Genomic DNA, 18,506 nt, shown 5'->3' with positions numbered 1-18,506 from the left:
TTGAATAACTTAGCTTTCAAATTTTTTCATTAATAATTTCAGATACTTTGCTGAAGGGAAATTTTCTCAAATTGAAATTAGGTAATAAAAGCTAATGAAAGGCTTTTGTCACGGTGGGTTTGAGATCTTAATAATGCTAGAGATACCTCAAGGGAAAAATTCCACATACTAGTGACAGCATGTTTTATAACATCTTTTTTTTGAAAATTGCAGGCATTTATGAAAAATAATAGTCATTTCAGTTAACGTATTGGTACAGCACATATAGTTAAGGGTACGTGTACATTGATTCCTGCTACTCATGTTTTCAATTTGAAAAATGATTGATCTTACATACAAGTTACCTTAGGATACAACGATAAGTTTCTCAGTTTCATTTCAATGTATAATAATCACCCGTAGTAACTGAAGGATTGAATTAAAAGTGACTTGTTAGAATGCTGTCTCCATAAAATTAAAGAACACTCAATTACAGAACACAAAACATAAGTGAAAGATATGTATTCCATTTGTTCCCAGATGTTGGCCTGTGGAAGTTGACTGTTGGTTACATGTGGTCCCCCGGGGCAGCTTAGTGAGAACAAAAGTGCCTGGTCCTGCTGTGAGACATCTTGACTTCACAGGTGGTAACGGAAGCCCGAGAGTTTGCTACTCAAAGTGTGGCCCTGGACACGCAGGTTGAGTCACTTCAGAGCTTGTTAAGTAATCAGAATCTCAGACTCCCTTCCACTCCATTTTAAAAGATCCCCAGGTAATTCATATGCACATGAGACCTGGAGAAAGCGTGGTCTAGGATGCCAGCTTTTTGTTTGCTTTATTTGTTTTCAAAACACTCAGTTGATGCAAAGAATATCAAATGACATCACTTTTCCTATCCCACTTGCACTTAGGGCAGCAGAGGATTAAAGCAATTATTATTGAAAGGGGTTTTATGTGTTTGCTTGTTTCCCGTATCAAAGTCTTTGTCTTTAAAATTCTTGCAGAATGTGAAGTAGGATGGAGAAAACAGAGAGAAAAGGCATTCCTGGATGAAAGGACAGAGCATCAGGAAATGTTCTACAGAGGAATATGCTGCAGAAATCGATAACTATAGATTGCAACTAGAGCTAACTTTGAGAAAATCATGTGCAAGGAGAGATTTAAGATTTCTGAGAAAAAATCGACTGCTATTCCTGAGTCACCAGACCTAGTAAAACATAGACTGTGCCCTCAATGTCTGGAAAGTTATTCCGGCCTAATGAAATTAACACAAATGACGAGATCTATGGCAGATGAGTATGTGCAAACAGTAGATGCAAGGCACGTGTGGATAAATAGGCTATTAAAATGAAATACTAAGTGATCTTTTTTCACTAATATTATTTACATATTACATCACTCAGGACTTACTGAATGTGTACTTATGAAGTTAAATATTCCATTTGAACCTGACAGATTATTTTCCCTGCTTTTCTAGTTATTTGCTTTGGGTGAAGAAATAGTAAAAGACCACTGGAGTTTTCTAAGGTATATTCTACACATCCGGGCAAACTGCTCTTAATCATGATCTTTTGCATACAGGAACTGAAGGCATTTCTCTTAAAATTTTCAAACACGGAGTTATTGCATATAAAGAAAAACTGAATGTGCAACCATCCTGAGATGAAGAGGAGAGTAGGCAAGCTAGGCAGAGACAACTCTGTGGGATCAGTGAACATGGATGGCATTTCAAATGACTTTGTGTGAGCTGGAGATGAGGTCTGTGTGTCAGAAAAATTATATAATTGGCAAGGGGCAAGATTATTGTAGGATGTGCCAAATACAGCTGGCAAAATTTGGACAAAACAAGAGGAGGATGCAGAGTAGATCATTACAGAGATAACAATCTAGCTAAATAGTTTTATTTTTTCATGTTTGAATATTACTAAATATCCTTTATAATTTTATAAGTGATTGCAATTATACAGAGAATAGATATGAATGTGTGTATACATATACACTGATGTAAAATAAATGTGTAGAAAGAAAATTATGGGTTTTTGTCATTAATCCATTATTACAGCATTAAGTATGAGTTTATTACTGATAATGTGCAAGACATTACATGAGGCAATGGAAATGGAACATAAATAATTCAAGCTCCCTGCTGTTAACTAATTTACATTCTCATAAGGGAGAATTCAGAAAAGAAGATACCAAGGTTGAAGTGTATATATATATACACACACATACATATATACACACACACATCTACACATTATACTCATATATACTATTATATAAGTAATATATATACTATATATAGTATACTATATATAATAGTATATATAACCTATATAATAGTATATATTATATATAATAGTATATATTACTATAGTATATAAATAATATACTATATATACTATATATAATATATAGTATAGTATATATTACTATTATATATGGTATAATAGTATACTATATATACTATATAAAAAGTATACTATTATATATAGTATACTATATATAGTATATTACTATTATATATAGTATATTACTATTATATATAGTATACTATATATAGTATATATAGTATGTTATTTATAAATAAATTTATAAATATATATATAATTTTATATATATAATGGATAGAATCAGTCCATAAGAGTGCCTAACAAGGAAGTGCAAAGCCCTTTGCTAAAAACTTTATATAAGTTAACTAATTTAATTTGTTCATAACCTTGTAAATTCTATAATTATCTGTAGAAGTTATGTAATTTGCTTCAACAAGGAAGTGGCAAAACAATAGAATAGAATGAATATATATATTATATATATTTAATATCTATTTATTCTCCCTGATATAGATATATAACATATCCATATCATTATAGATCTATAATATATCTATATCATTATAGATATATTAAGTCTATATAATATATAATATATATAATATACATAATATTGTATATATATTATATATATCTATATCAAGGAGAATAAATAGAATTAAATGTTCAAGTTTGGAGAATGAGGAGGCATACAGCAGTGTTTAACAAACACTTTGTATAGGAACTCTACTTTGAACTGAATCTTCAAAGATAAGAAGGTGTTAACCAGGACACAAGAAGGTAGGGGCCAGCAGTGTCATGGCAGGTGAGAGATGTCCAGACAGCCAGAGACTTGGAAAAGTTCATGCCCTTCTCTAACACCTGCAAAAGATTTGTTTTTTTATTTTCAGTGTCAGGTTTGTGATCATCAAACAGAAAGACTTTCTGGACCTGTACGACTTTTTTCTCATTATTAATAAATAAATAAGAAGTTTTTTATAGTTTGACTTTTCTCTCTTCAAATGAGAAAGGTCATCCTGCTAATAAACAGAAAAACTAGACAGGCCTTTCCTGCTGTGACTCATTTGACGCATTCTTATTTAGTCTATTTAAAGTTCTAGAGATAACCAAGTCTAATTGGAATCGCTATGACAGCTTTGCCCATTGCTCATGTGTGGCTAATATTGGTGGCATCAATGGACAAGTAACTAATGTACAGAAGAGCATGATTAAATGAAAGTCTTTTTAAATGTTGTGCACACTGTTTGAAAAGCCATTTAAAGAAATAGTTTATTTCTTCCAAGTGAGTTGGAATTGAAGCCCAGCTGCTATTTCTCCCTGGAGATCGATGTCTCTAAGCCCACAGTTCAGATCAGTCAATGCAATAATCTTTCCTGTCAAACAAAGTACCTGCCTGTTCAAAGTCATGCTGGGCAAGAAAGATGTTCTTTGTGCTGCCAAAAGATTCCAAATAAATAGGATAATAATCATGTTCTCACCGTTTTGTGAAATTTTCTGTCATTCTCAAGGAAAATGATTAGATCAGGGCACCAAATTACAATTTCACTTAAAGCGTTCTCAGATTTTGCTACTCTTTCAGAGTATTAGAAAAGTCTAGAAGAGGAATGTTGCTTTTAAAAAATGAATTACAGAATACCACTGGACTTAAAATCACAGGAAAACATTTTTAAATATAAAATCTTCTTGGCTGAACAACTAAATTTACCCCTTTCCCACCTGAAGTGCTGGAAAGTTGTGGAAATGAGACGAAGTCCAATGTTACTTTCCTCTATATTAAGACCTGATGATTCCATAGCCAGCTACTGAAGAGACAAAAGGGAGTTAAATGCTTTTGAAATCACCTAATTCATGCAGATATTGTCAGTAGAATAAATGAGACCTGAAATATCAGAATGGCAGTTACATTTTATTCAAAGTTTTTCTATTTCTCTTCATACCAGAAAGGCCTATTTATCTGCCAAGGAGACATCAGAAGAAGCGCTTCCCCAAACCAGGATGACCCATGGGATGAATACACCCTTTTCCCGTGAGAGCCACTTTCATCCGGGATTTCATTCAGCTGAAAAATTTCCTGGAAAGAGGTTAATCCAATACAGATCCTTCTCTCTCTCTCTCTCTCTCTCTCTCTCTCTCTCTCTCTCTCTATATATATATATATATATATATATGTACATATATATTTTGATATACACACACATATATATATGATTCATATCATATTTTGTTAGTTTCTGCTTAGTGGTAGGAGTAGTTTATGGAAATGAGGACTCACTGTTCAGGCTGGACTGTCAGTCTTAATTTGACGTGACTATAAAGGTAGGGGTATTTAAAACCATTTTTACAAAGTAAGTGTTAAGAAATACTCTATAAGAAGAATGTATTTCTTTTTCTACCATCGTCACCAACCGCGGGGTCTGTTAGCTGTCTCAGCATTGCAACTGATGAGCTTAAAAATCACTGACATCCCTTCCCTGCTCTGCCGCTTCAATTTGTCAAAGTGTTCAGAGAGTGATCATTTACAGTCATGGAAGAATTACGTTTAGTCATGCACGAGGCTGAGTGAAACAAAAAATCTGATTTCTTTTGATAGAGAGAAAAGTAACAATTTCAATTTTTCATACTACTAATTGTCTTTCTCAGCAGAAAGTGCATTTCATTTTCCTTATTGATGTTGTGAGGAGTGGGAGGAACAAGCGCCTAGAGTCAGGGGACCTTAACTAATTAATCCTCTTACTCATCTGTGGGGAGCAGGCAAGGCGTTTATTTACCGTTTCTGTACCACATCAGTCCAATGCACGAAAGATGATTCTGAAGATTACTTTAAACTCTAAAATACTATGATCATTAACGTTGTTATTGTTATCACTTAAAAGCCCTTAACTGCCTTCTATGAAATATTTCAGAAAGCAAACCATATATAATCTCTCAAATTTAGATTACTGCAATATAAAATACATGATATTTATAAGGATCTCGGGAAAAGAGAGAGATGATTTCTGAACGGAAACTGTAGCCTTAGCTATGGTTATAAAATGCTGAGTGAGCTCCTAAACTGAGGATTAAAGTCTTTTCTGGCTTCTGACACATCATGATTGGTTCAGAGAAGTGCACATAACTCAAACTGGAGGAATGGGAATAAAACGTGGGTGTTGCAGTAACTGTAGAAGCAAGTGGGAGAGAATTATTGATTGGCCACAACATGAATTGCATTGTATTATGTGCTTTGGATATTTGGGATTTTACTCAGAGAGAGAAAGGCTTTAGTCTCATAAACGTGTAACATAAGATCTATCCTCTAGAAAAGAGTAGCATTTTCCAATTACCTTATACATAAAGGTAAAATGTATACAGGGAGATTGAATGGCCTGTTGGCCAGAAGAAATGGCTAATTATAGCTAACACATTGCAGTGCCCATACTAGTTTACCAGGGATGCCGTAACAAAGTACCACATACTGGGTGACTTAAGCAACAGGAGTTTATTTTCTTATAGTCCTGGAGGCTAAAAGTCTGAGATCAAGATGTTGGCAGGGTGGGTTCCTTCTAAGGGCTGTGAGGTAATCTGTTCCAGGCCTCTCTCCTTAGCTGGTGCATGGTCATCTTCTTCCTGTGTCTTCACATCCTGTTTCCTCTGTGTGTGCCTGTGTTCAAACTCCCTCTTCTAAGATTGCCTAATATTGAATTAGGGTCCATTCTAATGGCCTCATTTTAATTGAATTACCTCTCTATCGACTGTATCTTCAAACACAGTTACAATCTGAGGCACTGGGGTTAGAAATTCAGCATGTGAACTTTTGAGGCCCACGATTCAGCCCATAAGAATACCTAACCAGGAAGTGCAAAGCCCTTTGCTAAACACTTTATATAAGTTAACTCATTTAATTTGTTCACAACCTTGTAAATTCTATACTTATCCATAGGAGTTATGTAATCTGTTTCAACAAGGAAGTGGCAAAACAAAGATTTTAACTCAGTCCATATGGCTCTCAAGTATTTGCTTTTAACCGAAGTTTGGCAGACCCTAGTTTAAAGCAACCTCATTCTATTTCCTCTTCCTAGGTACAAAGTAACTACTTTTCCCATTTTTTCTTGCAGTGAGTTTGGAGCCACATGACAGAGGTTTGGTGAGTAGAATGTGAGTTCAAGGGACGAATGCTACCTTTAGATCTGAGACTCTAACATACCCCAAATCATCATCCTTGCTCTCTCTCTCTTTTTACTCCTTAGTCCTACTGAACACAGAGCAGTGGAGAAACCCAAGGAGGCCCAAGGAGTGTGGCGGCCCAACAGGATGACAGGTCCTGGGAGCCCTGAATTACTGCATGGAGAGATGATTAAAAAACAAATGAATTGGCCAGATTAGGTCTTTGCCAAGGAGAAGGCTCTGAAAATGTTTCAAAATAGCTATTCTTGTTCCCCTCCTCCTGTCAGGGCCACACAGAGATCACTGTGGGATCCTCACCGTTAGAACCTGGGATGGTCCTGATGAGAAAGCCAATGAAAGTGGCTAAAACTACACTTTGCAGAGTTTCTTTGTCTCATGCGGCTCTCACTCAGCCTGAGCAATTCACATATTTAAGATTTATAGCTCTGTTGGCTTTTGCTGCAGGCAAGTGGCCTTTCGTTGCTATATATCCCTGGAAATACCTGCCTTTTTAGATTTAGGGTAGTGATTTGACCTGGGACCTCAGTTTTCTTATGGGATCCATAAAAACAATTGACTTTCAGGTTTTACTTGTTGTAGGGATGGGAGTAATGACTTCTAAGCTCTTTATGTATCAAAGTGGAAGTTGACAATAGGTGTCTTTAAGTTTAGGAAATGTTTAAAAAGTTTACAATAACTTATATCGAAGATTCAACTATTTATTAACAAATAAGTTTGTGAAGTTGAGGTTTAAATGGACCTTTAATAATATAGGCAACTCCTAATTATATTTCCTAACTCCTAATTATATTTCTGGTACTGAAAATATTTTAATCCGAAAATAGCATTATTCAAAATATGTAAGTTGACTTTGGTTTGCTTTTTCAATCTGTGGAATGTAACACATTATGATGGGATTTCCCACCACAGCAACCCTTTTTTTTTTTTTTTTTTAGACACGGACTGTTGCTCTGTTTCCCAGGCTGGAGTGCAGTGGCACAATCTTGGCTCACTGCAACCTCCGCCTCCTGGGTTCACGCGATTTTCCTGCCATAGCCTCATGAGTAGCTGGTATTCCAGACGTGTGCCACCACGCCCAGCTAGTTTTTTGTATTTTTAGTAGAGATGGGGTTTCATCATGTTGGCCAGGTTGGTCTCAAACTCCTGACCTCAAGAGATCCATCCACCTTGGCCTCCCAAAGTGCTGGGATTACAGGCGTGAGCCACCATGCCAGGGAAGCACCACATTTAAAAAAAAGAAAACATTGCTAGAAGCGTGTATATGTTAGTCCCATAAAATGTTATATTTTATTCTTTTTCTCAGAACTTTTGAATTAAACCATGCATTCATGTGATTGAAACTACATATGGGAAATGGATTTGTTTCCTGCAGTCAGATGAATTACTTAAAAAAAGTTATTATGATTTAAAACTAGTACAGCAAAACTGTAAAAAAGTAGTGTTTAAAATTCCCTACAAATGTATAACAGAAAGACAATTCTTCATATTTTGCTACTTTAAAAAATGTTTTTCATTCATGTTGTATATACTTTAGGTGACATAATTACAAAATATATGCTACTTTCTTCACATATTATCATAGCAGAAGCTTATCCAGCTATTATCACATCTCTATAGATGGAATTTAATACCTAAAACATTTTGTCATTTATATAGCCATTCTATATTGTTAAATATCTAGATTATTTCCAGTATTTCATTATGCTTTGCTCATATTTATTCATATATTTTTAAGTTTAACTCTCAAGTTTACTGAACTAATGACCATTACTGGGTCTCCAGAAATAAATTATAATTTGCCTATGTTATATGCTATTATAAGTAGCAGTTATTGTTTCCTATATGCTAGAAAATATTTAAGTGCTTTATATTTGATCATCACAGGAATCATATAATTTTGATTTTGTCATTCTTTGCATTTCAGACGTGCAGAAATTGTGGCACAAATATGTGAACTGTTCAAGGCTGGACAGAGTGTAGGTGGTGGAGCTAAGGTTTGAAAGAAGGGAATCTGGTCTTGGGTTCTGGAATCTGGTCCTGAATTCTGGATACTTCTACATTATGCTACATTCCCTTTTCCATTTCACCTCATCTACACCATTAAAAAAATGCTAATTGAATGAGCTAAAATAACACATGCCTCATTCAGTAAATTACTTGTAAGTCACTGACTACACTATATATTATGTTAATGAAATAAGTGTTAGATATAAAAGCAACATTAGAATAGGGTACAGGGAATAAAGACCTAGAGGGGATGACAGGGTAAAGTATTCGTTAGGGAAGCTTTAAGCAAAACATGCATGAGGGGACTGGGCAAGAAGACTGGCGAAGGTTGGAAGGGGGCAGAAGGAATGGCTTGAGGGAAGATCTTGAGACTGGAATGTGCTTAGTGTGTGTGAGAAACAGTAAGAAGGCTCAAGTGGGACAGATAGAGGGAAGTAGGGGAAACTTGTAGATGTCAAAGTATAAATGCATGGCAGATTATGAAGGGTCTTGTAGGCCACTGGTAGGACCTAGCCTTTCACGCTGAGTGAATTTGGAGAAGATTGCAGGTTTCTGATCTGACTTACTGACTTTATTTGCATATCTTTGTTTCCTAATGAGGTTGACTATTTTGTTCTTAAATGTGATTTATTTTCCTGTTTTATGAAACCTGTGAAATTTTAAAATTTATTTTCTTCACCTTGAGTGAGGTTTTCCTTTTTGCCCACAACATAAAGCAATTCTGGGTGACTTACACTGATGATGTCAAAGGTATTGATGTAATAGAAAGTAATTCATAGATTTAGGCAGAGTGGAACAATAATCAGGGCTCAGGGTAGGTGGGAACCAAGGTAACTCTGAGAATCTCAGAAGTAGAGACTAGAAACATTATATGTCATAACCCCAAATGCCTTCCACTACCTTCATATCTCAGAAGACAATCCAATTTCCTTATATGAGGCCACGTTTTTGATCATGGTTTGGATGCCAGGACTGGTAGCTTACCAGAATCATGGAAGTAGAAATAGGGTCAGTTTCCCAGAAAAAGATATAGGAGGTAGACAAAATAAAAACTGTCTAATGTAAAACCTAGTGTTACTAAACATCAATTTCCAAGAGATATGTATGTGTTACGAGTGTTAATCATTTATTCAGCATATTTGTTAGAGCATGACAGTTTATAGGTATTCTTGCATGTGTTTATTACGTGGCGATACGAAATGTAATTTACTCTATTGTCTCGTAACTAACAGATGGTTTACAAAAATAGTATTTTATCCAAAGCTTTGATTACAGTCAGGAGGTTTTCTTTTATGAAGTGTCCTTGAAAATGATGTATGATAGTGGATTTACAACTGTATAATTACAGGATAATTGGATAACGACTTAGAAGTCTGTTTCACCCTTGCTGTAGTTGGTAGATATTAATTTTTCTGACTTGGTTATTGAAATGCTTTGAACAAACCCTTCTAAATTATTATTAAGTCTGTATTTTATCAATATAATTTACATTTTACAAGACACTTACACTGATTTCATCTCATATGAACCAGAGACATGTGACGCCAGCAGTCAGATGGTTTCATTGTTTTTCAATAGAAAAAGTGAGCACAGAGAGGACAGGTTAAGATTTACCTGCCAATGAAAGCCCAGGCCAGATTCAAGGTCTCCATATTCCCAGATCCGAGTTAGTCCCATCTGATTATCTCAAAGAACTATTCTTTAAATAATTTGTCTCTTAAAATTAATAGTTCATTATAGAATCTCATCTATCATGTCACTTGATATATAAATATAAATGTTATTATTATTAGATTATATATATTATATATGTGAAATAGTAATTTGGTGAATTAAAAGATCATTAGTTTGATACATTTCATCAAATCTCACAAATTTTATAGATACAGAGACTAGAATATCATCTATACCTTGTTAATGCACAAATTAAATGACTACAGTTATTATAGTACTCCTTTCTCTCGGTCTTCTTTCAGAGTGGTCTATCTCCAAATGCATAAGTCAGTTTTAACCTCAGTTTTGTAGGATGACTGTTAATTTCACAAAAAGGCAGTGGGGTAATTGTTTTATAGCAGGCTATGCAAACGCAAAGCAAGTAGACTCATGGAGTGTTAAATGTATGATCACAGACATTTCTGATTACAAACAGATTTGTCACATTTGGTGGAGAGTATAGCCAGGATCCCAAGATTCACCATTAATTAAAGCTCAGCTCTTGCCTGCCTGCTGCCTTCTTTCCTCTCTTCCTCCCTCCCTCCCTCCCTCCCTCCCTCCCTCTCCCTTCCTCCCTTCCTCCCTTCCTCCCTTCCTCCCTTCCTCTCTCTCTTTCTCTCTTTCTCTCTCTCTCTCTTTCTCTCTCTCTCTCTTTCTTTCTTTCTTTCTTTCTTTCTTTCTTTCTTTCTTTCTTTCTTTCTTTCTTTCTTTCTTTCTTTCTTTCTTTCTTTCTTTCTTTCTTTCTTTCTTTCTTTCTTTCTTTCTTTCTTTCTTTCTTTCTTTCTTTCTTTTCTTTTCTTTCTTTCTTTCTTTCTTTCATCTTGCTCTGTCGCCTGGGCACAGGCTGGAGGGCAGTGGTAGGATATTGGTTCACTGCCAGCTCCGCCTCCTGAGTTGAAGCAATTATCCTCCCTTAACCTCCCTAGTAGCTGGGATTACAGGCATGTGCTACCACACCCAGCTGATTTTTGTATTTTTAGTAGAGATGGGGTTTCTCCATGTTGGCCAGGCTGATCTTGAACTCCTGACCTCAAGTGATCTGCCCACCTTGGCCTCCCAGAATGCTGGGATTACAGGCATGAGCCACTGCGCCTGGTCAGTTCTTGGGTTAATAACAGGGGGATGTAACTTTGTAAAAACATATTTTTATTAATTGTCTCTTTCTTCAGTACTTTCCTCTGAGATTCTCTGAGCTTTGTAATTAGATAATCGATGAACATTATTGAATTTCATCATATTAAAGTATGATGAAAATTTCATTTATTAAATACTTACAGACTAAGCACCTCCAGGTGTTTTTTATATATGTGTGTGTGTATATATATAAACATATATATAACATACATATTACATATATATGTATAACATGTACATATGTTAATGCATTTAATATAGAATTACTATGAAAAAGGATCAGTTATTATCCCCTGATGGTTTGGACATTTGTCTCCTCCAAATCTCATGTTGAAATGTGATTCCCAATGTTGGAGGTAGGTCCTGGTGGGAGAGTTTGGATCATGGGGGCAGATCCCTCATGAATGGTTTAGTACCATCCCCTTGGTGATAAGTGAATTCTTGCTCAGTTAGTTCACAGGAGATGTAATCGTTCAAAACGCTAGGACTTCCTCCCTCTCTCTTGCTCCCGCTCTCACCATGTGACACACCTGCGTATGCTTCACCTTTCACCACGATTCTAAGGCTCTCACCAGAAGCAGATGCCAATACCACTCTTGTTGTACAGTTTGCAGAGCACTGAGCCAGTTAAACATATCTTCTTTATAAACCACCCAGTCTAAGGTATTCCTTTATAGTAATGCAAAGGGGCTAATATATCCCCCATGTTATAAGTGAGAAATTGAGGCACAGTGTTAAATTGTTCAAATTCAGATAGTTAGTAGTTAAAAATTCAGGCACAATTATACCTAAGCAGGTTAGGTCCAGAGCCTGTGCACTAAACAGCTACACTGTGGCTTCTCAATAAAGAACAAGTATAGAACAACTTGGATTAAATCGGTCAGAATTCTTCCCATTTAGCTAAATATGAGAAAAAAAATGCATGGGTGAAAGCTTAGGTTTTGGAGTCCTCTGTCTTTAAACCTCAATTTCATCTTTTGTTAATAATATTCAGCAAATTTCTTATCATTCTTAAGCCGTTTTTCTCATCTGGAAAATGAGGATAAGAATATTTTATTCTTTATTGTAGATTGTGAAATTAAATGATTAATAATTCATTCTTATTATTTTCTCTACTATTTTTCTTCTTTATAAACCCTCAGTGGCAATTACGCTTTACACCAATCCACCAAACAGGACACTGTAGTAAAATTCTTTCTAACTTGAATAAGGAAGAGAAAACAGACATTAATCATTTTATCTTTAATAAATAGAGGTGGCTCTTGGAACAACTGCATTATGTCAGTTGAACCTAATCTTATTCAAAACTGGAGTATCTTAAAAAAAATGTATAAGTGAGGCCGGGTGCGATGGCTCACGCCTGTAATCCCAGCACTTTGGGAGGCCGAGGTAGGCAGATCACGAGGTCAGGAGATCGAGACCATCCTGGCTAACACGGTGAAACCCCGTCTCTACTAAAAATACAAAAAGTTAGCCGGGTGTGGTGGTGGACGACTGTAGTCCCAGCTACTCGGGAGGCTGAGGCAGGAGAATGGTGTGAGCCCGGGAGGTGGAGCTTGCAGTGAGCCGAGATTGCGCCATTGCATTCCAGCCTGGGCAAGGAGCAAGACTCCGTCTTAAAAAAAAAAAAAATGTATAAGTAAATAGTAACTATCACGAAATAAGCAAATAATGGGCTTCCCTGTCATACTTTAACTGCGGCTTGATTTTAAATTATTATTATTATTATAACACTTTGCAGAAATACGTCTAAGTGTATTGTGAGGTATTTGTTCTTCCCCTGATTTACTGATTTAAGCTCATATTTTAACTTGGATTTTGGTTATGTTTATTTTCTGACTCATTATCTGAAAACATTAATAGATCGCTAAGAAGAAAGGAGAAAATACTTAATGGAGGCAAAACCCAAATCTATACTGTAATTGAAAATCTCATTTCTTCTAAAATTGCGCTTTAGTTTTCAAAGTAAAGAACTTGAATCATTATTAGCGGGCTCTGCTCTTTCTTGTCCATTTCTTGATGGCACTATTACAGATCGGAAGTCTCAAAATGTTGGGATCACTTTCATGTCTTTTTTAAATTTTAAAATTCCTTTCATTCCCTTTTTACTCATCTCATTTATCTTTCCATGTTCTCATTCCCATTTTGTACAATTCCATGCCATCTCTAGTGCATACATGTATATGTATGTGTGTGTATATACACACATGCATGTGGAGGTACACGCACACATGCACATACATATATGTATATTTACCATTCTTATTAGCATGGCGTTTCATTGCCAGGAATATTTTATATAAAAATATTAACCTATCCCCTTACACTCTGCCCACCTGCACTTCCCCTCAGTGTTACCTATCTTAATAAATTGATTGTATTGGGCTATTCAAACTAGACACTAGGGAATTCTCATCCTATTCATCTCTCATATCCGAAGGCAACATACAAGATAATTCCCCTCTGAAATGTTCTTATTTAACCCCATCCCTATCTTTCCTATCCAGTTGGTATCCTCAAAACTTTAGTCAATAGTGGGAAGAGCAGGGATGAGCAGATTCATTGGCACAAATATATGATTTGATAGAAAAAATATGACCTAGTGTTAGATAGATCAGTAGGATGACTGCAGTTTCCAATAATCTAGTGTACATTTCAAAATAGCCAGAAGAGAATAATTTGAACATTGCCAGGATAAAGAAAAGACAAATATTTAAAGTGATTATATCCCAAGTACATTGATTTGATCTTTGCAAATTACATGAATGGATTAAATTATCACATGTATCCCCAAACTATGTACGTTTATTTTGCATCAATAAAATAAAATAAAAACAAATCCAAAATAAACCTTCAGTCACGAGCTCTCATTTAGCTGTACTGAATTTAACTCTGAGATACGACAATGGGGAAAGATCCAGAGCCATGTTACTGCTGCTTCTTTCAATAGTTCTTCATTCTGTACCTTCCATAAAAAAGGTTTCTCATATTCCTTGGTCTAACATTCAAAACTTTCCAACATGCGGTCTCTGCCTCCTTTTCCATACGTGTCTCTGGTTACACAACCATCCCCTAATATAATAGATACTAATTATCTCCCTGCACATAGGTTACATTCCACCCTGTCTGCTCTTAGAATCCAAATGAAGAGTTTTCACAACCCTTTTTATGTATCCATGTTGCTATCACAACCCCGCTCAAGGACAAAGGTGTATTCTACCTCTTTCCATAACACATTCTAGAGACGGCCCAGTTCCCTTCATCTTTCATCACAGCATAATACATCTTCCTTGATTTGATGATTTATCAGAGACTGCTGTGAAATGAAGTAAGTTCTAGGTATATCTAGTTTTATTCTTACGGTTGTAAGTTTCATTTTAGTAAAATGGTGCCTTTATTCTGATTATACGTTATACATATAAAATCACAGAAATTTCATATAATATCTGGTGGTACATGGAAGGAAATGAAATATTCTACAATATCTTCTCCTATATATGATTATTAACGTGCCCCTTCAATTTTCATGATATAATTTAGAGTATATAAGGGTTTTTGCATATCATTAAAAAGCTTTGTATATCGTTAAAATCACGCATTTTAATATGCAGGGTATTCCATTTTTCATATTTACTTAATACATTTAACATTTTACCTATTGCTAAACAGTTAAGTTGTTTCTTATATTTGGTCTTTTTTTTTTTTTTTTGAGACAGAGTCTCTCTCTGTTATCCAGGCTAGAGTGCAGTAGTATGATCTCAGCTCATTGCAACCTCTATCACCCAGGTTCAAGCAATTCTCGTGCCTCAGCCTCCCAAGTAGCTGGGATTACAGGTATGCGCCACCATTCTGGCTATTTTTTTTTCTTTTTTTGTATTTTTAGTAGAGACAGGATTTTGTCACATTGCCCAGGCTATTCTCGAACTTCTGGCCTCAAGTAATCTGCCCACATCAGCTTCCCAAAGTGCTGAGATTACAGGTGTGAGACACCACACCTGGTCATTATATTTGTTGTTTAATATGATACTGTAGTGAAAAGACTTAATTCTTGGGCCACATCTCTGATTTATTTAAGATATATTCCTATAAATTTAGATTTTTCCTAAAAGAGAAATTTCTTGGCCAATATATCAACAAATATTTCAGGCTATCACAACATATTGTCAAATATGTTATCTATAATGTTTTATTTTTTGATGCCTGTATGTGATTAGGAGAGGCCTTTCCCCTCCATTCACGGAAGCACTGTGAATTATCTTTTTTTAACATATTCTAATTTTATAGCAGAAAATGTATGTGACAATTAAATTTATATTGTTGTGTATATTAGTGGAAATAATTTTGTATATTATTAAACAACATACTGCCTTTAAATTTTGTTTTCATACCATTTGTCTTTTTTAAAATATCAGCATGTTTAAGGTTTTAACAAACTTTTTTTTGTTCTCTTTTAGAGGTGGCATCTCAGCTCTGTCACCAAGCTGGAATGTAGTGTTGGGCTCTAGTGATCCTCCTACCTAAGCCTCCCAGGTAGCTGGTCCTATAAGTGCACACCACCACACCTGGTTAATTTTGTTCACTTATTTTACAGATGAAGTCTCATTATGTTGCCTAGGCTGGTCTCAAACTCCTGCGCTCAAGTGATTCTCTTATTTTAACCTTCCAGAGTGCTGAGATCGCAGACATGAGTCACCACATCTGGTCTAAAAACTAATTTGTTAAATGCTTCTTGAATATTAAAAGAAGTAGCTGTTTTACATAGTTATAACAAATATTATTTTCTTAACTTTTAAATCGTGTAGGCATAGGTAATTTGTCTCATTTTTTCTTTCACAACAATTAAAACAGAATTTTGGGCAAAGTAGTTGCTAAATACATGTGTATAGTTGAATTTATTAATCTCAAAGTAAAAAATAATAGTTACGATTTAAATTTACTGGTAAGTTTGGATAATAAAACTTTCATCTCTCACAATCTAAGTTCAGAGCTTTTTTTCCTTTATAAAGCTGGTAAAAGTGATCCAAATATCTCTTTTCCAGGTAGAAGATGCTTTCATTCCAGGGGCCTCTAGCCAGAGCCTGTTCATTATGCACACTATCCCAAACCTAATACATAACATAGTAAATTATGATAGGTTAATTTATACTTTGATTTTGAAGTTATATTGTGATATACTTTTTTTTTTTTTTTTTTTTTTTTTTTTTTGAGACGGAGTCTTGCTCTCTCGCCCAGGCTGGAGTGCAGTGGCCGGATCTCAGCTCACTGCAAGCTCCGCCTCCCGGGTTTACGCCATTCTCCCGCCTCAGCCTCCCTAGTAGCTGGGACTACAGGCGCCCGCTACCTCGCCCGGCTAGTTTTTTTGTATTTTTTTTTAATAGAGACGGGGTTTCACCGTGTTAGCCAGAATGGTCTCGATCTCCTGACCTCGTGATCCGCCCGTCTCGGCCTCCCAAAGTGCTGGGATTACAGGCTTGAGCCACCGCGCCCGGCCCTGTTGTGATATACTTTGATAATTATATTTAGAATATAATTTTGATTAGGACGTTGGTATTAAAACTTGTCTTACCAGCTTTTGCTTTATTTTAATAACAGTTTCATTGACAACATTGGCTTCTAAAATTGTGTAGAAATATTAACTTTGTTGGCAAAAAAATAAAGTGTTTATGAAGAAAATGTGAAAAGGATGAAAGAGCAAGTTCTTGTTTCTGCCAGGCGAATTCGAAGTACAGTCTGATCCTTTGTAGTGTGAGCACTTGCATTAAAGACAGAAAAAAAAAAAAACTATATGACAAACAAAATGCAAGTTTTTACTGTTTTATTTTCTATAGCGGATAGTTTTTGCTATCGACTATTTTTAGTGGAGTATTTCAGATAATGCTTTATTCCGAATGTTATTTTCCTTGCTTAACATTAAGCTAATCCCTCTCTGTGTATTGGAAGTGTGTTCTTGGGCAAAGCACATCACACTTGAAAGGAAAGCCCACAGGAGTGATTGCTGTGGGGATGCCATTTTTCTATGTCCCAGGATAGCTCCTGAGCACAGGTACAGAAAATCGATGGAAAAAGAGACAGCCATGTATCCAAGTCAAAAAAGCTTTTATTTAGAGACTTAAATTTGAAAAAAATATAGACAGAACACTCTCTACCATGAGCATATATGCACTAATACTAGAATATCACATTTGAAGTTAAGCATTATGGGATTTAAAAAATATAACACAGATGGAAATAGAGAGCACAGAACGCCAAAGAACAAACAAGGCAAGATCTACCATGTGGTATTGCTTTTAGTTTTTCTGATTGCCACCTTCCCTGATATGGTTTTGCTCTGGGTCCCCACCAAATCTCATCTCAAATTGTAATCCCTGGTGTTCAGGGAGAGACAGGGTAGCAGGTGATTAGATCATGGGTGCAGTGCCCCGCCCCATGCTGTTCTCATGATAGTGAGTGAGTTCAAATGGGATCTGATGGTTTAAAAGTGTTTGGCATTTCCCCCCTCGTTGGTCTCTCTCCTGCTGCCACATAACATGTGATTTGCTTCCCCTTTGCCTTCTGCCATGATTGTAAGTTTCTTGAAGCCTCCCAAGCCATGTGGAACTATAAGTCAATTAAATCACTTCTCTTTATAAATTACCCAGTGTCTCTTCATAAATTACCAAACGCCTGGCACCACAAGTTTGCAGCACTGCTATAAAGATACCTGAAAATGTGGAATCAACTTTGGAACTGGGTAACGGACAGAGGTTGGAATAGTTTGGAGGGCTCAGAAGAAGACTGGAAGATGTGGGAAAGTTTGAAACTTCCTAGAGACCTGTTGAATGGTTTTGACCAAAATGGTGATAGTGATATGGGCAATGACGTTTAGGCCGAGGTGGTCTCAGATGGAGATGAGGAACTTATTGGCAACTGGAGCAAGCGTCACTCTTGTTATGCTTTATCAAAGAGACTGGTGGTATGGTGCCCTACTCTAGAGATCTTTGTAACTTTGAACTTGAAAGAGATGATTTAGGAATCTGGCAGAATAAATTTCTAAGCAGCAAAGCATTCAAGAGGTTAGCTGGCTTTTTCTGAAAGCATACAGTCATATATGCGTTCACAAAGATATGATTTGACATTGGAACTTATGTTTAAAAGGGAAGCAGAGCATAGAAGTTTAGAAAATTTGCAGCCTCTTCA

The sequence above is a fragment of the Chlorocebus sabaeus genome, chromosome 13 (assembly GCF_047675955.1).
Source record: "Chlorocebus sabaeus isolate Y175 chromosome 13, mChlSab1.0.hap1, whole genome shotgun sequence".
NCBI classification, from domain to species: domain Eukaryota; kingdom Metazoa; phylum Chordata; class Mammalia; order Primates; family Cercopithecidae; genus Chlorocebus; species Chlorocebus sabaeus.
Note: the sequence above shows the minus strand (reverse complement) of the source record.